An 18,738-nucleotide genomic window follows, 5' to 3' on the forward strand; every position below is an offset into this window, starting at 1 on the left:
TGCACACTAATCTCCTGTGTGGGACCTTGTCAAAAGCCTTTTGAAAATCCAAATATACCACATCCACTGGTTCTCCCCATCCACTCTACTAGTTACATCCTCAAAAAATTCAATGAGATTCATCAGACATGATTTTCCCTTCACAAATCCATGAAACCAGAGCATCCCGAGGAAATCCACGCAGTCACAGGGAAAACGTACTAACTCATTATTGACAACAGCAGGAATTAAACCCTGATCGCAGGCGCTAAAAAGCATTGCACTAACTGCAACACTAGCATGCTGTCCCACGGGAACACAAGTACCACTGGAACGTGGCTCTAGTTTTTTATTATTTATCTATTTATTGAGACACAGTGTAGAATAAGCCCTTCCGGCCCTCCACCACGCTGCCCAGCAACCCTGATTTAATCCTAGTCTATTCACAGGACTACTTATGATGGCCAATTAACCTACCAATCAGAATGTCATTGGATTGTGGGAGGAAACCAGAGCACCCGGAGGAAACCTACACTGTCACGGGGAGAATGTACAAAATCCTTACAGGCAGCGCCAGTACTGTAAAGCATTGCGCTAACCACTATACCACCATTAACAATAATAGTTTTGTTGACCAGTTACAGCAAATGCAGGACCATTTCTCCCAAAGAAATTGACAGAAGTCCTTGTTAAACAGTGCATGACAGAAGTGTTACGGAATTTATGTTGATTGATTCATTAAAGTTACACGGAGGTGCATTTAACTGCATAAACTGGCAATTCTGAAATAGAATAAAATCAGCTATTGGTTTTGATTGAAACTACACAATAACAGCAAAGTTCAATCAATACAAATCTCAACTTACAGCAATGCAAGGTCACTGACAAGCAGTTTATCCATACCACACCATCATTTATCACCCCCAGTCACATCTCAGTGTATTATATACACACTGTCTAGAAATCCATATTTTACTGACAATAAAATGAAGCTATCGGCAGACTTCAGATCCAAATTATGAAACAAATCTTCTTGACAAAGTTAAAAGATAAACACACACTGAACATAGCAAGGAAAGAAGAAGAAAAAAAGAAACTTTGTTGTGAAGAAACTTACGATAATAAAATGGAAGAAAAGTTTAAATGCATAAATATACAGCATTCAGAATAAAATTAATAAATATTAAGAATTTAGCTTAAGAAGGTGGAGAAAGAGATGTTCATGAGATGAATACTTAAACTCAGAGTCATCGAGTAATACTTCACTGTTACAGGCTCATTGGCTTATCAAGTCCATGCCAACCATGATGCCCATGCAGTGAGACCAAATTTCCTATGTTCATCCAACACCATTCTAATCCCCAGCCCTCCATGTACCTATTCAAGTGTTTCCTCAGTGATACTATTACATCTGTTTCAACCACTTCCTTTGGCAGCTCATTCTATTTACTCACCACCCACTGTATGAAAAAGTTACCCCTCAGGTCCCTCTTAAATCATTTCTTTTTCACTATAAATCTAGAAGGCAACGATAATTCCAGTGCCGAAGAAGAGCAAGGTGGCATGCCTGAATAACTATTGACCTGTGGCTCTGACATCAATTGCTATGAAGTGCTTCGAGAGATTGGTTATGGCACACATCAACCACAGCCTGCCGGTCAACCTCGATGCTTTGCAATTCGCCTACCGGAGCAATAGGTCAACGGCAGATGCCATCTCTCTGGCCCTACATTCCTCCTTAGAACACCTGGAGAATAAAGACGCATACATAAGGCTGCTTTTCATTGACTACAGCTCTGCCTTTAATACCATCATTCCAAATAAACTGATTCTTAAGCTCCGGAACCTGGGCCTTAGCACTCAGATCTGCAGCTGGATCTTCAACTTCCTCACAGGCAGGACCCAGGCTGTAAAAATAGGGGACAAACTCTCCTCTACAATCACTCTGAGCACCGGTGCCCCACAAGGCTGTGTACTCAGCCCCCTGCTGTACTCACCGTACACCCATGATTGTGTAGCCAAGTTTCCAACAAACTCAATATATAAGTTTGCTGATGACACAACAATTGTAGGCCATATCTCGGGTAATGATGAGTTTGAGTACAGAGAGGAAATTAAGAACCTGGTGGCATGGTGCGAAGACAATAACCTATCCCTCAACGTCAGCAAGACGAAGGAATTGGTTGTTGACCTCAGAAGGAGTAGCGGACCGCATAAACCAATTTACATCGGTGGTGCGCAGGTGGAACAGGTCAAAAGTTTTAAGTTCCTCGGGGTCAATATCACAAATGACCTGAATTGGTCCAACCATGCAGAGTTCACTGCCAAGAAGGCCCACCAGTGCCTTTACTTCCTGAGAAAACTAAAGAAATTTGGCCTGTCCCCTAAAACACTCACTAATTTTTATAGATGCACCATAGAAAGCATTTTTCTAGGGTGCGTCACAATCTGGTATGGAAGTTGTCCTGTCCAAGACGGAAAGAAGCTGCAGAAGATTGTGAACACGGCGCAGCACATCACACAAACCAATCTTCCGTCCTTGGACTCATTTGCACCGCACGCTGTTGGAGCAGTGCTGCCAGGATAATCAAGGACACGACCCATCCAGCCAACACACTTCTCGTCCCTTTTCCCTTCGGGAGAAGTCTCAGGAGCTTGAAGACTCATATGGCCAGATTTGGGAACAGCTTCTTTCCGACTGTGATAAGACTGCTGAATGGATCCTGACCTGGATCTGGACCATACCCTCCAAATATCCGGACCTGCCTCTTGTTTTTTTTTTTGCACTACCTTACTTTCCATTTTGCTATTTTCTATTTATGATTTATAATATAAATTTTTAATATTTACTCATTTTTACTATTTTTAATACTTAATATTTGTAATCCAGGGAGCGGAAAGCGCAGAATCAAATATCGCTGTGATGATTGTACGTCCTAGTATCAATTGTTTGGCGACAATAAAGTATAAAGTATGTCCCCTAGCTTCATCCTTCATGATTTTAAAAACCACCATAAGGACTCCCCTCATTCTCCTGCATGCCCAAGGAATAAAGACTCAGCACGACCAACCTCTCCCCTTAATTCTGACAGCATCTTCGTAAGTCTTTTCTGAATTCTTTCCATTTTATCCTCATCTTTCCTATAATAGTATAACCAAAGCTGCACATAATACTCCAAGTATAGCCTCACTAACAACTTAACACAACTGTAATATGATGTCCCACTCTGTATACTCAATGCCATCCAGCTAAATGCCTTTTTTTACCCATGTCTACCTACGATGCTGCTTTCAACGAGCTTCTTAAAATTAATCAGAAGCTGAACTAGGAACATTAATAAATTAATATGTCAGGGATAGAACCAGGAATTGATAGTATAAATTTTAAAATTAATAGAAAATTTTTCACCTCACTGCACACAGTGAGTGACAAGATGTAGTCATTCTCACATCTATGTTTTTCTGTGCTTTTGTCTATCTTTATCTTGCAATGAGCTTTCCTTTCTGACTTTACTCATTTTCGCTGTTGTTTCTCTGCTTGCAGCTCCCGAATTTGGTTCGGCTCCAGTCTACTTTATTTCCTCTGCCTCTTTTTAGTAGGGAAGACTCTCTTGTGTGAGAGACCCTCATAACCTACTTTCCTACCCATCTTTGTAACCTTTTTCACCTCTCCCAGTATTGGCCTCCTTCATATTTTCCTATTAACATATTGGTTATATTACTTCCGTATTAACACAGAGACCTGGACTAACGAGCCAAAGAATGAGTTCAAATCCCATCACGGCTGCTGGGGAATTTAAATTGAGGTAATTTAATAATCTGGCAAAAAGATCTAATTATCAGTAACAGTTATACCTTATTCCTTTCACTTCAACAGTGACAATCACTTTTGGAGCTAAGATCAACAATTTGATACCAAAATATTTATGTGCAGGAGTTGACTTTTGAGCTACTCAAGCACATTCTGCCATCAGTTAAATCGTGGAAGACTTGACAACTCCATGTCTCCTACATTCCTTTATACTGTAATTTTGATCAACTAGGTCTATCAACTTCAAGTACAAAAGGAACAATGGTCAAAACAATTAAAAATTTCAGAAGAGGTCTCCAGATTTCAACATCCATGGACAGACAGAGAGAGAGAGAGACAGAGACGCAGAGGGAAAGAGGGAAAAAGGGAGAGAAGAGAGAAAGGAGAGAACGAAAGACAGAGAAAAATAGATAGAGATGGGAAAGGTAGACAGATAATCTTGTTAAACCCTGTCAGAGAAATTTCCTTTGTTTCAACAATTCCCTTCTCCCTGTCTCACTGTTACTTTAGACAGAAATATTACAGAGCAGAAATATTAAATATCTTGTATTTCCATAGATGCTGGCTAACCTGCTGTGAGTTTCTGGCACATACGGTTTTCATTTCAGAATTCCAATATCTGCAGATTTTTTTCTTGGTCTTAATCTGCTTTGTTCAGGATTCCACTTAGATATGCGATTAACCATACATGACTATTTTTCAGACTAGAATAAAAGAGTTAACAGCGATGCCTCAACTTATAATTACCCTTGAACTACTATCGTTGGAAAACATATTATCTAATTACTAGTGCAATCGTATTTGTGGGATATCACTGTGCAAAATTTGGCCAGTATGTATAAAGAACATGAGGTACAGCTCTATACAAGCCATTCCATGGCAATGAATGGGCATTCTCTTTTAGAAAATCAATTGTGTTTATAAGTTGCAAAAATACACACAAAACACTTTATAGTAACTATAATCCACAGTATTGCAATAAATGGTATCAAAAGTGAATACGATTGAAAAAAGAGAACAAGTACTAAAAATGCAGGAAGAAAAATCTGCCATTTGCAGGAATAAACATATAATCAGTGGCCACTCTATTATGTAGAGTTGTTCACCTCTCGTGATTATCACCAGTACATCTGCTCATTAAGGTAAATATCTAATCAGCCAATCATGTGGCAGGAACTCAATGCATAAATGCATGCAGACATGGTTAAGAGGTTTATTTCTTGCTCAGACTGAACATTAGAATGGGGAAGGAAAGTGATCTAAGTGACTTAGATCATGGAATGATTGTTGGTGCCAGATGAAGTGGTTTGACCAACTCAGACACTGCTGATCTCCTGGGATTTTCATACACAACAGTCTCTAGAGTTTATAGAGAATGATACAAAAAGCAAAAAAAAAAAGGTGGATGGCAGTTCTGTGGGTGAAAATGCCTTGTTGATGATTGAAGTCAAAGAAGAATGACCTGATAGGAAGGCGACAGTAACTAAAATAACCACATATTGCAACAGGGGTGTGCAGAAGAGCGTTTCCGAATGCACATGTCAAACCTTGAAGTAGATGGGCTACAGTAGCAGAAGCCTACAAACATATAGAAATACACTTAATAGCCACTTTATTAGGCACAGGTGGCTCCTATTAAGGTGGCAACTGAGAGTACATAGGTATATCAGATTATCAATTTCATCACATCTTGGAAATGTTTTCTTAAGTAGGTATGTCTTGGATTTAGGTTCATATTCCCTGGGTTTATAACATAGGAATAAGCCCTTCATCCATGACCTTTTTTGCTCATTTACACAACATTTTACATTGTGGTCCTGTGAGAAGTTTGGATAGGTACATAGTTGAGAAAGATATGGAGGGCTATCGTCATGGCACAGGTAGATGAGATGAAATAGAACATAAGGCTGGAATAGACTAGATGGGGTGAAAGGCCTGTTTCCATGCTGTGGTGTTCTACGAATCTATGACTGTATCATATCAAAGTCAAAATCAAATTCCAGTTTATTGCCGCGCGCACAAGTACATGCATGCCAACATGCAATGCAAAACTTAACTTGCACCCTCATCAGCAGCACATAGTAGCAGATTTAAAAAAAACACTTACAAGAAAATACATAAGCTAAACATAAATTATGCACAGTCTTTACAAGGAACACAGTTGAAACAATTTAAAAAAAAGTTTATTGTAGTACAAAGTAGCCAAAGTGGTCATAGTGTTGCTGCACTGAGATAAGTGATTAGGGTTGTGCTAGTTGGTTCAAGAGCCAAATAGTTGAAAGCAAGTAGCTGCTCATAAACATGGTGGTGTGCGACTTCAGGGATCTGTACTACCCGCTCAATGGTAGCTTCGAAAAGGTGGCATAGACCAGATGGTGAAAGTCATTGGAGAGAGTCCAGAGGAAGTTCACAGGATGATTCTGGGAATGAAGGGGTTACCATATGAAAAGCGTTTCACAGCTTTGGGCCTGTACTCACTGAAATTTAGAAGAATGCGGGGGGGGGGGGGCGTGTGGGTGGATTTCATTGAAACCTACCAAAAATGTTGAAAGGACAAGATAAGGTGGATGTGGAGAGAAATTTCCTATGATGGCAGCATCCAGAACTACAGTGCACAGCTGCAAAATTGAGGGGCGACCTTTTAGAACAGCGGTAAGGAGGAAGTTTTTTGGCCGGAGAGTAGTGAATCTGTGGAATGCTCTGCCACAGACTGTGGTGGAAGCCAAGTCCATGGGCAGACTTGAAGCAGAAGTTGATAGTTTCCTGACTGGTCAGTGCTTCAAAGGATATGGTGAGATGGCGGATGTATGGGTTGAGTGGAATCCGGGATCAGCCATGATGGAGTAGTGGAGCAGATTTGATGGGCTGAATGGCCTAATTCTGCTCCATGTCTTATGGCAAGTATCTTTGATGATACAGTACTGTGCAATACACCTTGGGTACCCTGGATTTTTTTAATGGCTTCGATAATATGTCTTCAATGGAGCCCCAATCTCAACATCATCAAAGCTGTCTGGGATTACCTGGAGAGACAGAGCAAGCAAGACAGCGAATGTCTACAGAAGAGCTGTGGAAAGATGCTTGGAACAATTTACCAGCCGAGTTTCTTATAAAACTGCATGACAGTGTACCTAAGAGGATTCATACAATTTTAAAGGGAAAGAGTAGTCAACCCAAATACTGATTTGATTTCTTTTTTTAAAACTGTTTAATGTTCTTTGTAGTAATTTTTGATATTTAGAAACTTTTCATTGAAAGCTATTTTTCTGTTACAGATTTTTTTTTTTTACATATGCCAAAGACTTTTGCACAGTAGTGTAGATATCAACCTCCTGAGGCGGCCCTTCTGTAGTTACTACCAATGGTGGAGAGGTTGTGCTCATCATCTATTAGGCTGAGCCCTCTACACTCAGCACCTTCTTATGATCCTGCACATTTTGAATTCCCATACCAGACTACGATGCAAGCAGTCAGGATACTTTCAATAGTACATCTGTAGAAGTTTCTTGCTATGCCTTGCCCATTCAAGTGACTATCTGAGTGCCATTTTAATGTAACATTTGTCCCTGAACCCATCACTTCATCTGGCAGTGAATTCTAAATATCAACCACTATCTGTGTAAAAATTTTACATTTCATGACTCCTTTAAAACTCTTTCCTCTTTTGTTTTTGATATCCAAGTGCTTTGATTGTATTGAGGATGTGAAAAAAAGATATATAAATGCATCAACACACAGAAAATGCTGGAGGAACTCAGTAAGTCAGACAGCATCTATGGAGGGGAACAAACAGTCAACATTTCAGGTAAAGACCTTCCAACAGGACTGAACAAGAATGGGCAGAAACAGGAATAAGAAGATGGGGTGGAGATAGAGGGACAAAACACAAGATGATAGGTGATAATGAGACCAGATGAGGGGAAAGTTGGGTGCATAGGGAGGGAGGAGGAAGTAAGAAGCTGGGAGGTGATGGATGGATGAAGATAAGAGCTGAAGAAGGTGGCATTTAATAGATGAGGACGCATATTTTTGATCTATTTAGCAAACATAAAATTTGCAAAATATTTTTAGTATTCAAAACTTTCAATGTACCAACATAATTGCATTATATTGGTATTACAATTAGTTTAATTTGAACTCACTGTTCCTTGATGAATTTGATTACTCTGGCTTTTAAGGAGTTTGGACTCATGTGGTCATCAGTTTCTTAAGAGACTGGAATTACATGGCCATCTGCCTTTCAATGATTCTAAACTATAGTCAATATAATTGGTGTTTTATTTATGCTGTTTTGCTTCGCACAGCAAGCATTCCCCACTCAAGTATTTTAGTACTAGATGAACAATGATTGTGTTTCAGACAGAGTAGATGGGCTAGAGTTATTTCCCGAGGGTCAATATGTCTAATACAAGAGAACTTTGATTTAAGGTGAGGAGGGTTAAGTTCAAAGATGATGTGCAGGTTAAGATTTTTTCCACAGAGAATGATAGGTGCCTGGAATGCAGTTTTTGGGGTCATTGAAGCAAATACAATAGAGCGTTCAAAAGGCTCTAGATGGGCACATGTACGTGCAGGAAATGGAAAGATCTGGACATTGTGTCTGCAGAAGCGATTAGTTTGTTGGACATTTGATTACCAATGTAATTAGTTCAGCATGATATTGTGGGCTAAAGGACCATTTCCTGTGCTGCAATATCCTATATTCTATGTGTCATTTAATATTAGAGTACAAGAAATGGAAGCAAGAGAGGGCCACTCTGCCTCATGTGCCTTTTTCAGACAGCATAAGTAATCTTTTACCTCAGCACCATTTTCCTGAACCATCCCCAATTCACTTAATATTCATAAATATTAATCTTAGTCTTGCACTTATTCTGAATATGCCTCCATCTAGAATATTTGCAGCAGCTTAAACCTATTATCTTAATAAACATGAGGAGTCTACTTTAAATTCAGGGATGCTGTAGACAATTAATGCTGCTGATAGACACCCCAATTGCATTCAGCAAATTTAATGCATGTCAGCGATAAAACTCAGGGTCTCTTTGCTTGCTGTCAAACCAACAGACCACTTATCCAGTCAGTGCAGTAACAGAAGGAAACTTTTTTGATAATATTAATAGTAATTGGAAAATCAAATCCAAGCAAGCTTCTCAAAGCCTTTTGGAAATACTGTGGCAATGCAGTTCACTGTAAAGTGTTGGAGTTGTGGCCACAATGGAACAAGAAGCCAGGTTATGACTTAAATCCTGCAGGGTTCCTGTTGTCATGAGAACAATAATTACGTTATTTTCAACTGCATGTAAAAACAATCCTAAGCTTTCTTTTTATCCATTCTGTTTACCATACCAGGCATGGTGATTCTTGGGAATCTAATTTAAATTTGAAATAGAATTTAAGAAGGAAACTTTAGAACAAGTAGGAATATGATTAATGAGTTTATACCTAATTTTGACTTCAAATTTAGCTCGCTGCTCATTTAAATTTATATCCTGTGTTTAGGTGACCTTGGCTTACTTTGAAGTGGGATGGTGCAAATGTCCCATCTGAGGTATTAGAACATCATATATATTGTGACAAGGAATCAGAATCTCAGGCAGCTAATGATAAAGCTGATGGAAAAATAAAATGAGGCCAACAACCTCATTAAACATTTAGTGGAGTGACTGGCCTTGTGGGAGCAGCAGTTTGCAAGCACTTCCAACTCGCCTGTGTGAAGACCATGTTAGAGTAGAGAGTGCAGATGCTGAAATTCCAAAAACCAAAAGGGAAAACACTGGAAATACTCAGTAGGTCCAGTTAGGTTAACATTTATGGTCACGGGTCCTTCAGAGAACAAGCATGCTTTGATTTACAGAGAAGGGGTTGCAGATCAAAATAGCAGAGGGAGTGCCTGTGAAAGATAAAAGTTGGCAAGGTAACATTACCTCAAATACCAGCAGTGAGAGGCAGAAGAGAAAGGAACCAAAGGAACGAATGCCCAGTGAAAGTGGTGGATGCGGGTTCGGTCTCAGTATCTAAGAGAAATTGAATTGACTTTATTACTTACATCCTTCACAAACATGAGGAGTAAAAATCTTTACGTTACGTCTCCATGTAAATGTGCAATCATAGTCATTTATAATAAATAGAACAGTCAATGTAATGTAGAAATACACTCAAATCTGCATGAGTTAATCAGTTTGATGGCTTGGTGGAAGAAGCTGTCCCGGAGCCTTTGGTCCTGGCTTTTATGCTGTGGTACCATTTCCTGGATGGTAGCAGCTGGAATAGACCGTGGCTAGGGTGACTCAGGTCCCCAAGGATCCTATGGGCCCTTTTTTTCACACCTCTCTTTGTAAATGTCCTGAATCATGGGAAGTTCACAACTACAGATGTGCTGGGCTGTCTGCACCACTCTCTGCAGAATCCTGCGATTAAGGGAGGTACAATTCCCATACCTGGCTGTGATGCAGCCAGTCAGGATGCTCTGAATTGTGCCCCTGTAGAAAGTTTGGATAAGAACAAGGATGAGAGCGTTATGGAGATCTGTAGTCAAGGTGCAGATTAATAGGACCAAGCAGAACAATAGTATGGTATGGACTAGATGGGCCGAAGGTCCTGTTTCTATGCCGTGGTGTCATACAATTCTACGTCTCTAAAGTAATATGGAATATCCTTTGATATTGAGTTTTCACACAGAATGTTGAAAGAATAACAGAAGCAGATGCAATGTTTTATAACGGCAAATGGATTTAAAAAAAGGGAGAACTTATCAGACTATTGAGAAAGTCTGGGAGAGTGTTGAAACAAAATGAAGAACTTCATTTCAATAGGACGAGAATACAAAGGCAAGGATATAATGCTGAGGCTTTATAAGGCATTGGTCAGGCTGCACTTGTAGTATTGTGAGCAGTTTTGGGCCCCTTGTCTAAGAAAAGATGTGCTGGCATTGAAGAGGATCCAGAGGAGGTTCACGGGAATGATCTGAGGAATAAAAGATTTAACATATGAGGGTCGTTTGTTTGTTCTGGGTCTGTGCTCGTAGGAGTTTAGAAGAATGGAGTGGGGGGGATCTCATTGAAACCTATCTAATATTGAAAGGCCTAGACAGAGTGGATGTGGCAAGGACATTTCCTATAATGGGGGAGTCTAGGACCAGGGGGCACAGCCACAAAATTGAGGAATGTCCATTTAGAACAGAGATGAGGAAAAATTTCATTAGCTCACAGATGGTGAATCTGTGGAATTCATTGCCACAGGCTGCTGAGTAGGTCAAGACATTGGGAATATTTTAAGGTGGAGTTGATAGGTCCTTGATTAATCAGGGTGTGAATGGTTACAAGAACAAGTCTGGAGAATGGGGTTGACAGGGATAATAAATCAGCCATGATGGAATGGTGGAGCAGCTTTGATGGACTGATTGGCCTAATTTTGATCCTATGCTTTGTGGTCTTACGGTCTTCATCAATCAATCAAAAATAGATGATTGGCTGAATATTTCCTTCCTCCATTAATTGAAATTCATCCCTGGCTCCTCGGGTTTTAATTGAAACTGTGTGTTGCAACCTAGATCTTAAAACAGATTTGATGGAATTCAACAAAAGTTAATTTCAGAATTGGACTAGCTATGACTGCAATACTTGTCTAGCACAAGAACCAAAGTTGAAGTCAAGTTTATTGTCATGTGCACAGGTACCTGTATGCATAGATGCATTGAAAAACTTACTACAGCATCACAGCCAGATACATTAAGATATACAACATTCGTAGTAAAATACAAACCAAATAGAATATCGACACAAATCTTTACAAAAAAAAGTTAGAACTACAAGAACATTCTTTGAACAGTAAAATGATCATAATGTAGGCATACCAGAGTGATTAGGATTTTACCAGTTGGTTCAAGAACAAATTAGTTGAAGGGAAGTAGTTGTACTTGAATCTGGCAGTGTGGGACTTACAGCTTCTGAACCTCTTGCTCAATACTAGTTGTGAGAAGATGGCTTGTCACAGATTGTGTGGACCTTTCATGATAGATATAGTCTTCTTGATGCTGCTCCTCATGCAGATATTGATGGTGAAGACGAATGTGCCTGTGAAGGATTCGGCAGAGCCCACTGTTCTCTACAGCTTCTTACATTCCTGCAATTTGCTTTGTCACACCAGACTATGACGCAACCAGTGTATCTCCGTTCAACAGTACACCTATCAAAATTTGTTGGAATGTTCAGTGACAAGGAGTTAAATTTTGGCAAACTTCAGTTTCCTATACTACCAGCTCAACTGTAAGAGGAATAATGGGTTTGTCCTAGATTGTGCTACATCATCCAAAAGAACACTAGACTGGATAACTTTGAAAACGCCAGTTTCGCGTAAAAACGATAGACGTCCACACCAGGCGTTTTTCAAAATATCTCCGTCCACATTAGAATAGATATTTGGGTGAATCTCCTCTACTGGGCATGCGCAGGACCCACACAGAAAACAAGCGAAGAGGAAACGGTATACTTAGTGCGCGTTTGTCCAGTTAGACTAGAAAAACTTAAAAGGATTTGCTGTTGGCTCTCACGCAGGAGGACTTAAAACTAAAAAAAAAACAAATACTGGAGCTTATGGAGGCAACCAACAGGGAGTTCACGGACAGTATGACCCAGCTGACGACGAACATTGAAAAACTCTTGTTAGATGTATAAAACATGTCTGCATCAGTGTTACCTTATATCTCCATACAATGTTACATTAGGCTGTTACACATCTATTGTCAGGGAAGTAATTGCATAAATAGGTAAACCACCTTCATACAAGCAAGGACAGAAAACAGGACAAAGTGAGTATACTGATTTATTCAGTATGCTATGGGTCAAAGTATTTAGTGAGTACATTTCTAACTCTTCTGGCTTCAGTCTCGTTGCCGTCTGTTCTGAAATTGTTAGGCTGTATGGGGGTGGTTGCGTTCAAGAAAATAATGAAATGCCGCGCTGCCGCCATCTGTTCCGGCACATCATGACAGCGTTTTTAAAAATATCTGTTTACCCCATCCACACTGCTCTGCACAATCGGCGTTTTTAACTTTACACACTCTGGAGGGCGTTTTAGAAAATCTCCATTTTCGGGAGAGGAAAACGCTATTTCAGTGTGGACGAGGGTCAAAACGAAAAGAAAAAACTTCGGTTACTGTTGCCATAGCCTTAGATGCAGAACATGGTATTGCACTAATAGGCTAATGGCTGGCTAATTGGGTGCTAAATAACATCATCATCACCAGGTGCCATGCCCAGTTTGAGCTTTGACTGCCATAGCCCATGCACTCCTGTTTCGGGTCAAGTGGATCAATTCATTGGTATTCATTTCCAGTTCTCTGGCTGCTGTCTCCATCATCATTTGTCTTTGCCTTCCTTTTGCTTTCTTCCGTTCAATCTTTCCCATAATTACCATGCATTCTAACTCCTCTTTCCTAATCACATGTCCAATGAAGTTACGTTGCCTTTTCATGATCTCATACATTATTTCTCTTTTTGTGCTTGCTTTGTTCATGACATCCTTGTTAGATATTCGTTTCGTCCATGATATTCTTTGCATCCTCCTCAAAAACCACATCTCTGCTGCTTCAATTCGTTTCCTCATGTTACTAGATATTGTCCAACATTCTGAGCCATATAACATAACTGGATAAACGTAACATTTCAGTACTCTGAGACAGGTTGTCATACCTATTTTACTGTTGGTCAGTATACTCTTCATTCTTGTAAAGGTGTCTTTTGCTATCCCTATTCTTCTTTTGATGTCCATGTCGCACCTGCCATCTGATGCCACCCAGCTTCCTAAGTAGCAAAAGTTCAGTACCTGTTTTATGTCTTCCCCATTTGTTTTCAGCCTACAGATAGGATTCTCCTTCTTTTTGGATATCACCATACATTGTCTTTTTGCAATTGATAGATCTATTTTTGCACTTTCTTCAACTATATCAATTACGTTTTGTAGTTCTTCCTCCATACTTGCAATTAACACAGTATCATCTGCATATCTGAAATTATTGATGTTTTCACCGCCAACTTTGATTTCCAAGATGTCTCTTAAGTTTTGTAATATTGTTTAACTGTACACATTAAATAAATCAGGGAGAAAACACACCCTTGTCTAACGCCTCTTTTGATATTCGTAAACTGACTCACTTCTCCATCTATTCTTACAGCAGCAGTTTGTTCCGAGTACAGATTTCTGATTAGGCGGAGGACTTTTGAATCTAGATCGAGAGTTTTCTGTAATATTTCAAATAACTTATTGTGCTTCACTTTATCAAATGCTTTTGTGTAGTTGGTAAAACAAACAAACAAATCTTTTTGCACCTGACTAGCTCGTTCTGATAGTATCCTTAACATCAATATCACATTTCTTGTACCTTTGTCTTTCACAAAACCACATTGCTATTTCAGCTTGTGTCTTACTTTTAACTCATCATCAAAGTTCTTAGAAGCATCTTAGTGATATGACTCATTAAACTTATGGTCCTATGTAATTCACATTCTATTGCTCCAGATTTCTGAGGAAGAGTGACAAATACTGATTTTTTTTCATCTCTTCTGGTATTATTCCAGTCTCATAAATGTCATTGATTAAATCAGTATGTTTTTCAATTCCATAATCTTCAAGGGCGATAATTTGTTCTATTACTAATTCATCAGGACCCGGTGCCTTTCCTTTCTTCATCTTATTTATTGCATTACGAACTTCAGATTTTAAAATACTTGGACCTTCAATGTTCTTCTTAATTTCTGGTTTTTCGCCTCGATGGTCTTCAAACAATTCCTGAATATACCCAGTCCATCTGTTCATAATCTCATCTTTTTCCATGATAATGGTATTGTCCTTTGCTTTCTAACATCCACCTGAAGAACAGACAGGCTTTTTACCAGTGATATTTTTGATTTGTTGACGTACCCTTTTTGCTAAATATAGGGTGGCTTTACACAGCAAATTGTTTTAGATTAGGCTGAAACTTTTGGGAATCAATCAATCTGTGGCCTTTACATATGATGGATTTGAAGCTATGCCTCCAGAGCTTGTGCAGTAGATGAGATTAATAGCTTAACCAGTCATTAGGTCCATCTCCCACTGTAAGGGTATGCTTCCCAGTTTAATAGTTCTTTGCAGGCCTGTCAAAATATAGGAGCAGGATGAGGAACACAGACTGAATTGAACAGGGCTGCTTGTGCAGTAGTTATTTAATTTACCGAAGTGAGTTCTAAGATCAATACAAATACTTGCAAAGTTGTTTGAAGCGGGTGTGAAAATTGTGCATTGCAAGTTTGCAAAGTAAACATAAGCAGATACAGCGACCTATTTGGGGGTGTTAATGACTGATGACCTCTCCCATCAGCAGTCCATTTGCCCTCAGCCTACCAAGGTGAAGGGTGCTGCTCATCATGGGCAAATGATGATAACTGGAACAGAAAGAGGTATTTACTATAGGCATGGAGGATAAAGCAAAAACCCTATGGATTTCTAAAATCTAAAATAAGAACAGAAAATGCTGGTCAGGTAGCTTACAGGGAGAAACAGTATTAATGCTGGAGAACAAATTATTTGTAACTTGAAAGTTGAGAATGTAGGCATGTTTCAATTTGCAGTGATGGTGAAGGGTAGGGATCAGGGTTGTTCAGGTGATGTGGCTTCTGCTAATGGTCATTTTGGAGAAGAAAGTGAGCGCTTGTCGACACACATAAGTAGGAGATGATTGAAGGCAATAGAGAGAGAAAAGAAAAGAAATGGAGGATAAAGCAATTGCTGGAAATCTGAAATGAAAGGAAATGTTATATTAGAATAAAAATCTGTTAGTGTTGCAGACAAATCGTTTTACTTCATTGCTGACACGAACAGAAAAGGCTGATTATATGAATCTTTTCAATTCACCTTTGAGTTCCCAGTAACAGCAAGCTTTAGATAGTGCCTTCTGTAATGAGAACTGCAAGACACAGGAAACAAGAATGGGCAGAGACTACCCAGCCTTCTGAGTCTGTTCCTCCATTTAATAAGGTCACTGAGTGCCAAAATGATCAACACTGGTTCATGATATGCCCATCCAGAGTACATTCAGTATATTAGTATCCATCTCTGCAATAGGACACTTAAGGGAGGGGTGCATTTGACCCACAAGCAACTGCATACAATATAGTGGCCAGTTTGAAAGTCTTAGACCAGTCATTGACCTGCAAGACCTGTACTGATGATCCACCTTTTTCAATATGTTAAAAGTCAAAATATGCGCAAACATATGTATGCACAGTTAAAATGAAAATCTATTTTTTGCAGCAGCATTACAGGGACAAGACATCATATAAGCAGAACCATGAGCGTATGGGTTATATGAGGTGTCCAAGGAGAGGTAGCACCTCTGGTGAAGAGTGTAGACACGCCCATTCTGGGGCAGCTCACTTACCTTTGATCCCCACCTCACTCAGCTCTCACCTACAGCTCCCAGTAGCCGTTTGCATGCAACAGTGACCACACCCCATTACACTACTTTGATAAGCAGTACGGGTGTCTAGGGATCCTGATATCCTGGTAAAATAGGGACATGCCTGTCCTAGCATGTGAAGTCAGCTCTGGCAGATGAGACAGACAGTGAGATCCTACAGCCAGGAAGGTGGATCTGCAAGGCTTTGTGGAGAGCGAAGGGCATGATAAGGCACAGAAGATGTCATGTTATCCACTGCAAACAAGGAAGACCCCAGTTTGTGATGACTACTCGTACCACTGGACCTGTACTTCAAGGTTGAGAGTGGAATTGCTACAGTAGAAAAGTTTTTCCACTTTAAAAACTCTCCTGCACAGGTTTCCTATCACCGTTGGACATGATGGACAACCACCCAAATACAAATTATTCAGTTTTTTCAAGAAAGTACACAAATAGATACAGTAAATCCATTTTAGTGCAAAGTGATCAGACTAATCACAGAATTGCTAACCAGTAGTTAACAGAGTTATGCGAATTGTTCAAGAACAAGTTGTTCAAGAACCGAATGGTTGTGGGGAAGTAGATTTTCTTGAAACTGATAGGCTGGGGCTTCAGGCTTCTGCACTCTCCTGTCTGATTCTAGCTGTGAGAAGAAAGGAGAGCTCGTCTAGTGAAGCTTTATGTGTAGAACTGAGGATCAAGAAAGTCATGAGCACATTAATGAGATTATATTATAGACCACCCAACAGCCAATGGCATTTAGAAGAGCAAATTTGTAGAGAGTTCAGAGTGTTGCAAGAAACATAAGGTTGTGATCGTAGGTGATTTCAACTTTCCACATATTGACTGGGACTCCTATACTTTAAGCAATTCAGATGGGACAGAGTTTGTCAAATGTGTTCAGGAAAGTTTCCTTAATCAGTACATAGAGGCCCCAATGAGGGAGGGTGTGATACTCGATCTCCTATTCGGGAAAGAGACAAGTAGGTGATAGAAGTTTGTGCAGGAGAACACTTCACATCTAGTGATCATAATACCATTAGATTCAAGGTAATTATGGAAATGGATATGGCTGGTCCTCAGGTTAAAATTCTAAATTGGAGAAAGGCCAGTTTTGATAGTATCAGAATGGATATGGCAAATGTGGATTGGAACAGGTTATTTTCTGGCAGAGGCGTACTTGGTAAGCGGGATGCCTTCAAAAGTGAAATTTTGAGAGTACAGAGTTTGTATATTCCTGTCAGAATAAAGGGAAATGAAAATAGGTGTAGGGAAACTTGGTTTTCAAGGGATATTGCCGCCCTGTTTAAGAAAAGAAGGAGGCGCATAGCAGGTATAATCAGGAAGGAACAAATGAGAATAATAAATGCAACAGATCACTCAAGAAGGAAATCAGGAGAGCTAAAAATAAATAAATAAATAAATAAATAAATAATGAGGTTGCTCTTCTAGACAAGCTGCTGGAGAATCCCAAGGGTTTCTACATATATATTCAGAGCAAGAGGATAGCAAGGGACAAACTTGGTTCTCTGGAAGATCAGAGTGGTAATATATGCGTGGAGTGGAAAGAGACAGGAAAAACAATCCATTTAATATCTTTCACCTGTTTTTACTCAGGAGCTGGTCACAAAGATTATAGATGTACGGCAATGCAGCAGCGAGGTCATGGACCATATACAGATTACAGAGCAGTTTTTTTGCTGCCTCGAGGCAAATTCAGAGGATAAATCCCAGGGCCTGACCAGATGTTCCTTCAGACCCTATGAGAGGAGGCTATTGCAGGAACTGTAGGAACCCTAGCAGAGATATTTAAAATATTCTTAGCCAAGTGTGAGGTGCCAGAGGAATGGAGGATATATAAAAGTTGTTTAAGAAAGGCTCCAAGAATAGGCCAGTGAGCCTGACATTAGTAGTGCAAGTGTTATTAGAAGGTATTCTAAGGGACTGTATATATACACACAAGTATTTGGATAGACAGGGACTGATTAGGGATAGTCAACATGACTTTGTGTGTGGCAAGTCACGTCTAGCCTATCTTATAGAGGTTTGAGAAAGTTATGAAGAAAGTTGATGAAGGCAAGCAGTGGATGTTGCCTATATGGACTTCAGCAAAGCCCTTAACAAGGTCTAACATATGGGGTTGGTCAAGAAGATTTTGTCGCATGACATTCAAGATGAGGTGGTAAATAGGATGGCTTTGCGGAGGAAGCAAGCGTGTTGTAGTAGGTGGTTGTCTCTCTGACTGAAGGCCTGTGACTAGTGGTGTACTGCAGGGATCTATGTTGGGTCTGTCATTGTTATCTACATCAACAATATGGATGATAATATTGTAAATTCAATCAGGAATTTTGCGGATGACACTAAGATTGGGGATGTAGTGGACAGCGAGGAAGACTACCTAAGCTTGACCAGCTGGAAAAATGCGGTGCAAAATGGAAGATGGAATTTAATGCAGACATATGAGGTGTTGCGGTTTGGAACGACTAACCAGTGTAAGTCTTACACAGTGAAT

Source organism: Mobula birostris, chromosome 5 (assembly GCF_030028105.1).
Source record: "Mobula birostris isolate sMobBir1 chromosome 5, sMobBir1.hap1, whole genome shotgun sequence".
Taxonomy (NCBI): domain Eukaryota; kingdom Metazoa; phylum Chordata; class Chondrichthyes; order Myliobatiformes; family Myliobatidae; genus Mobula; species Mobula birostris.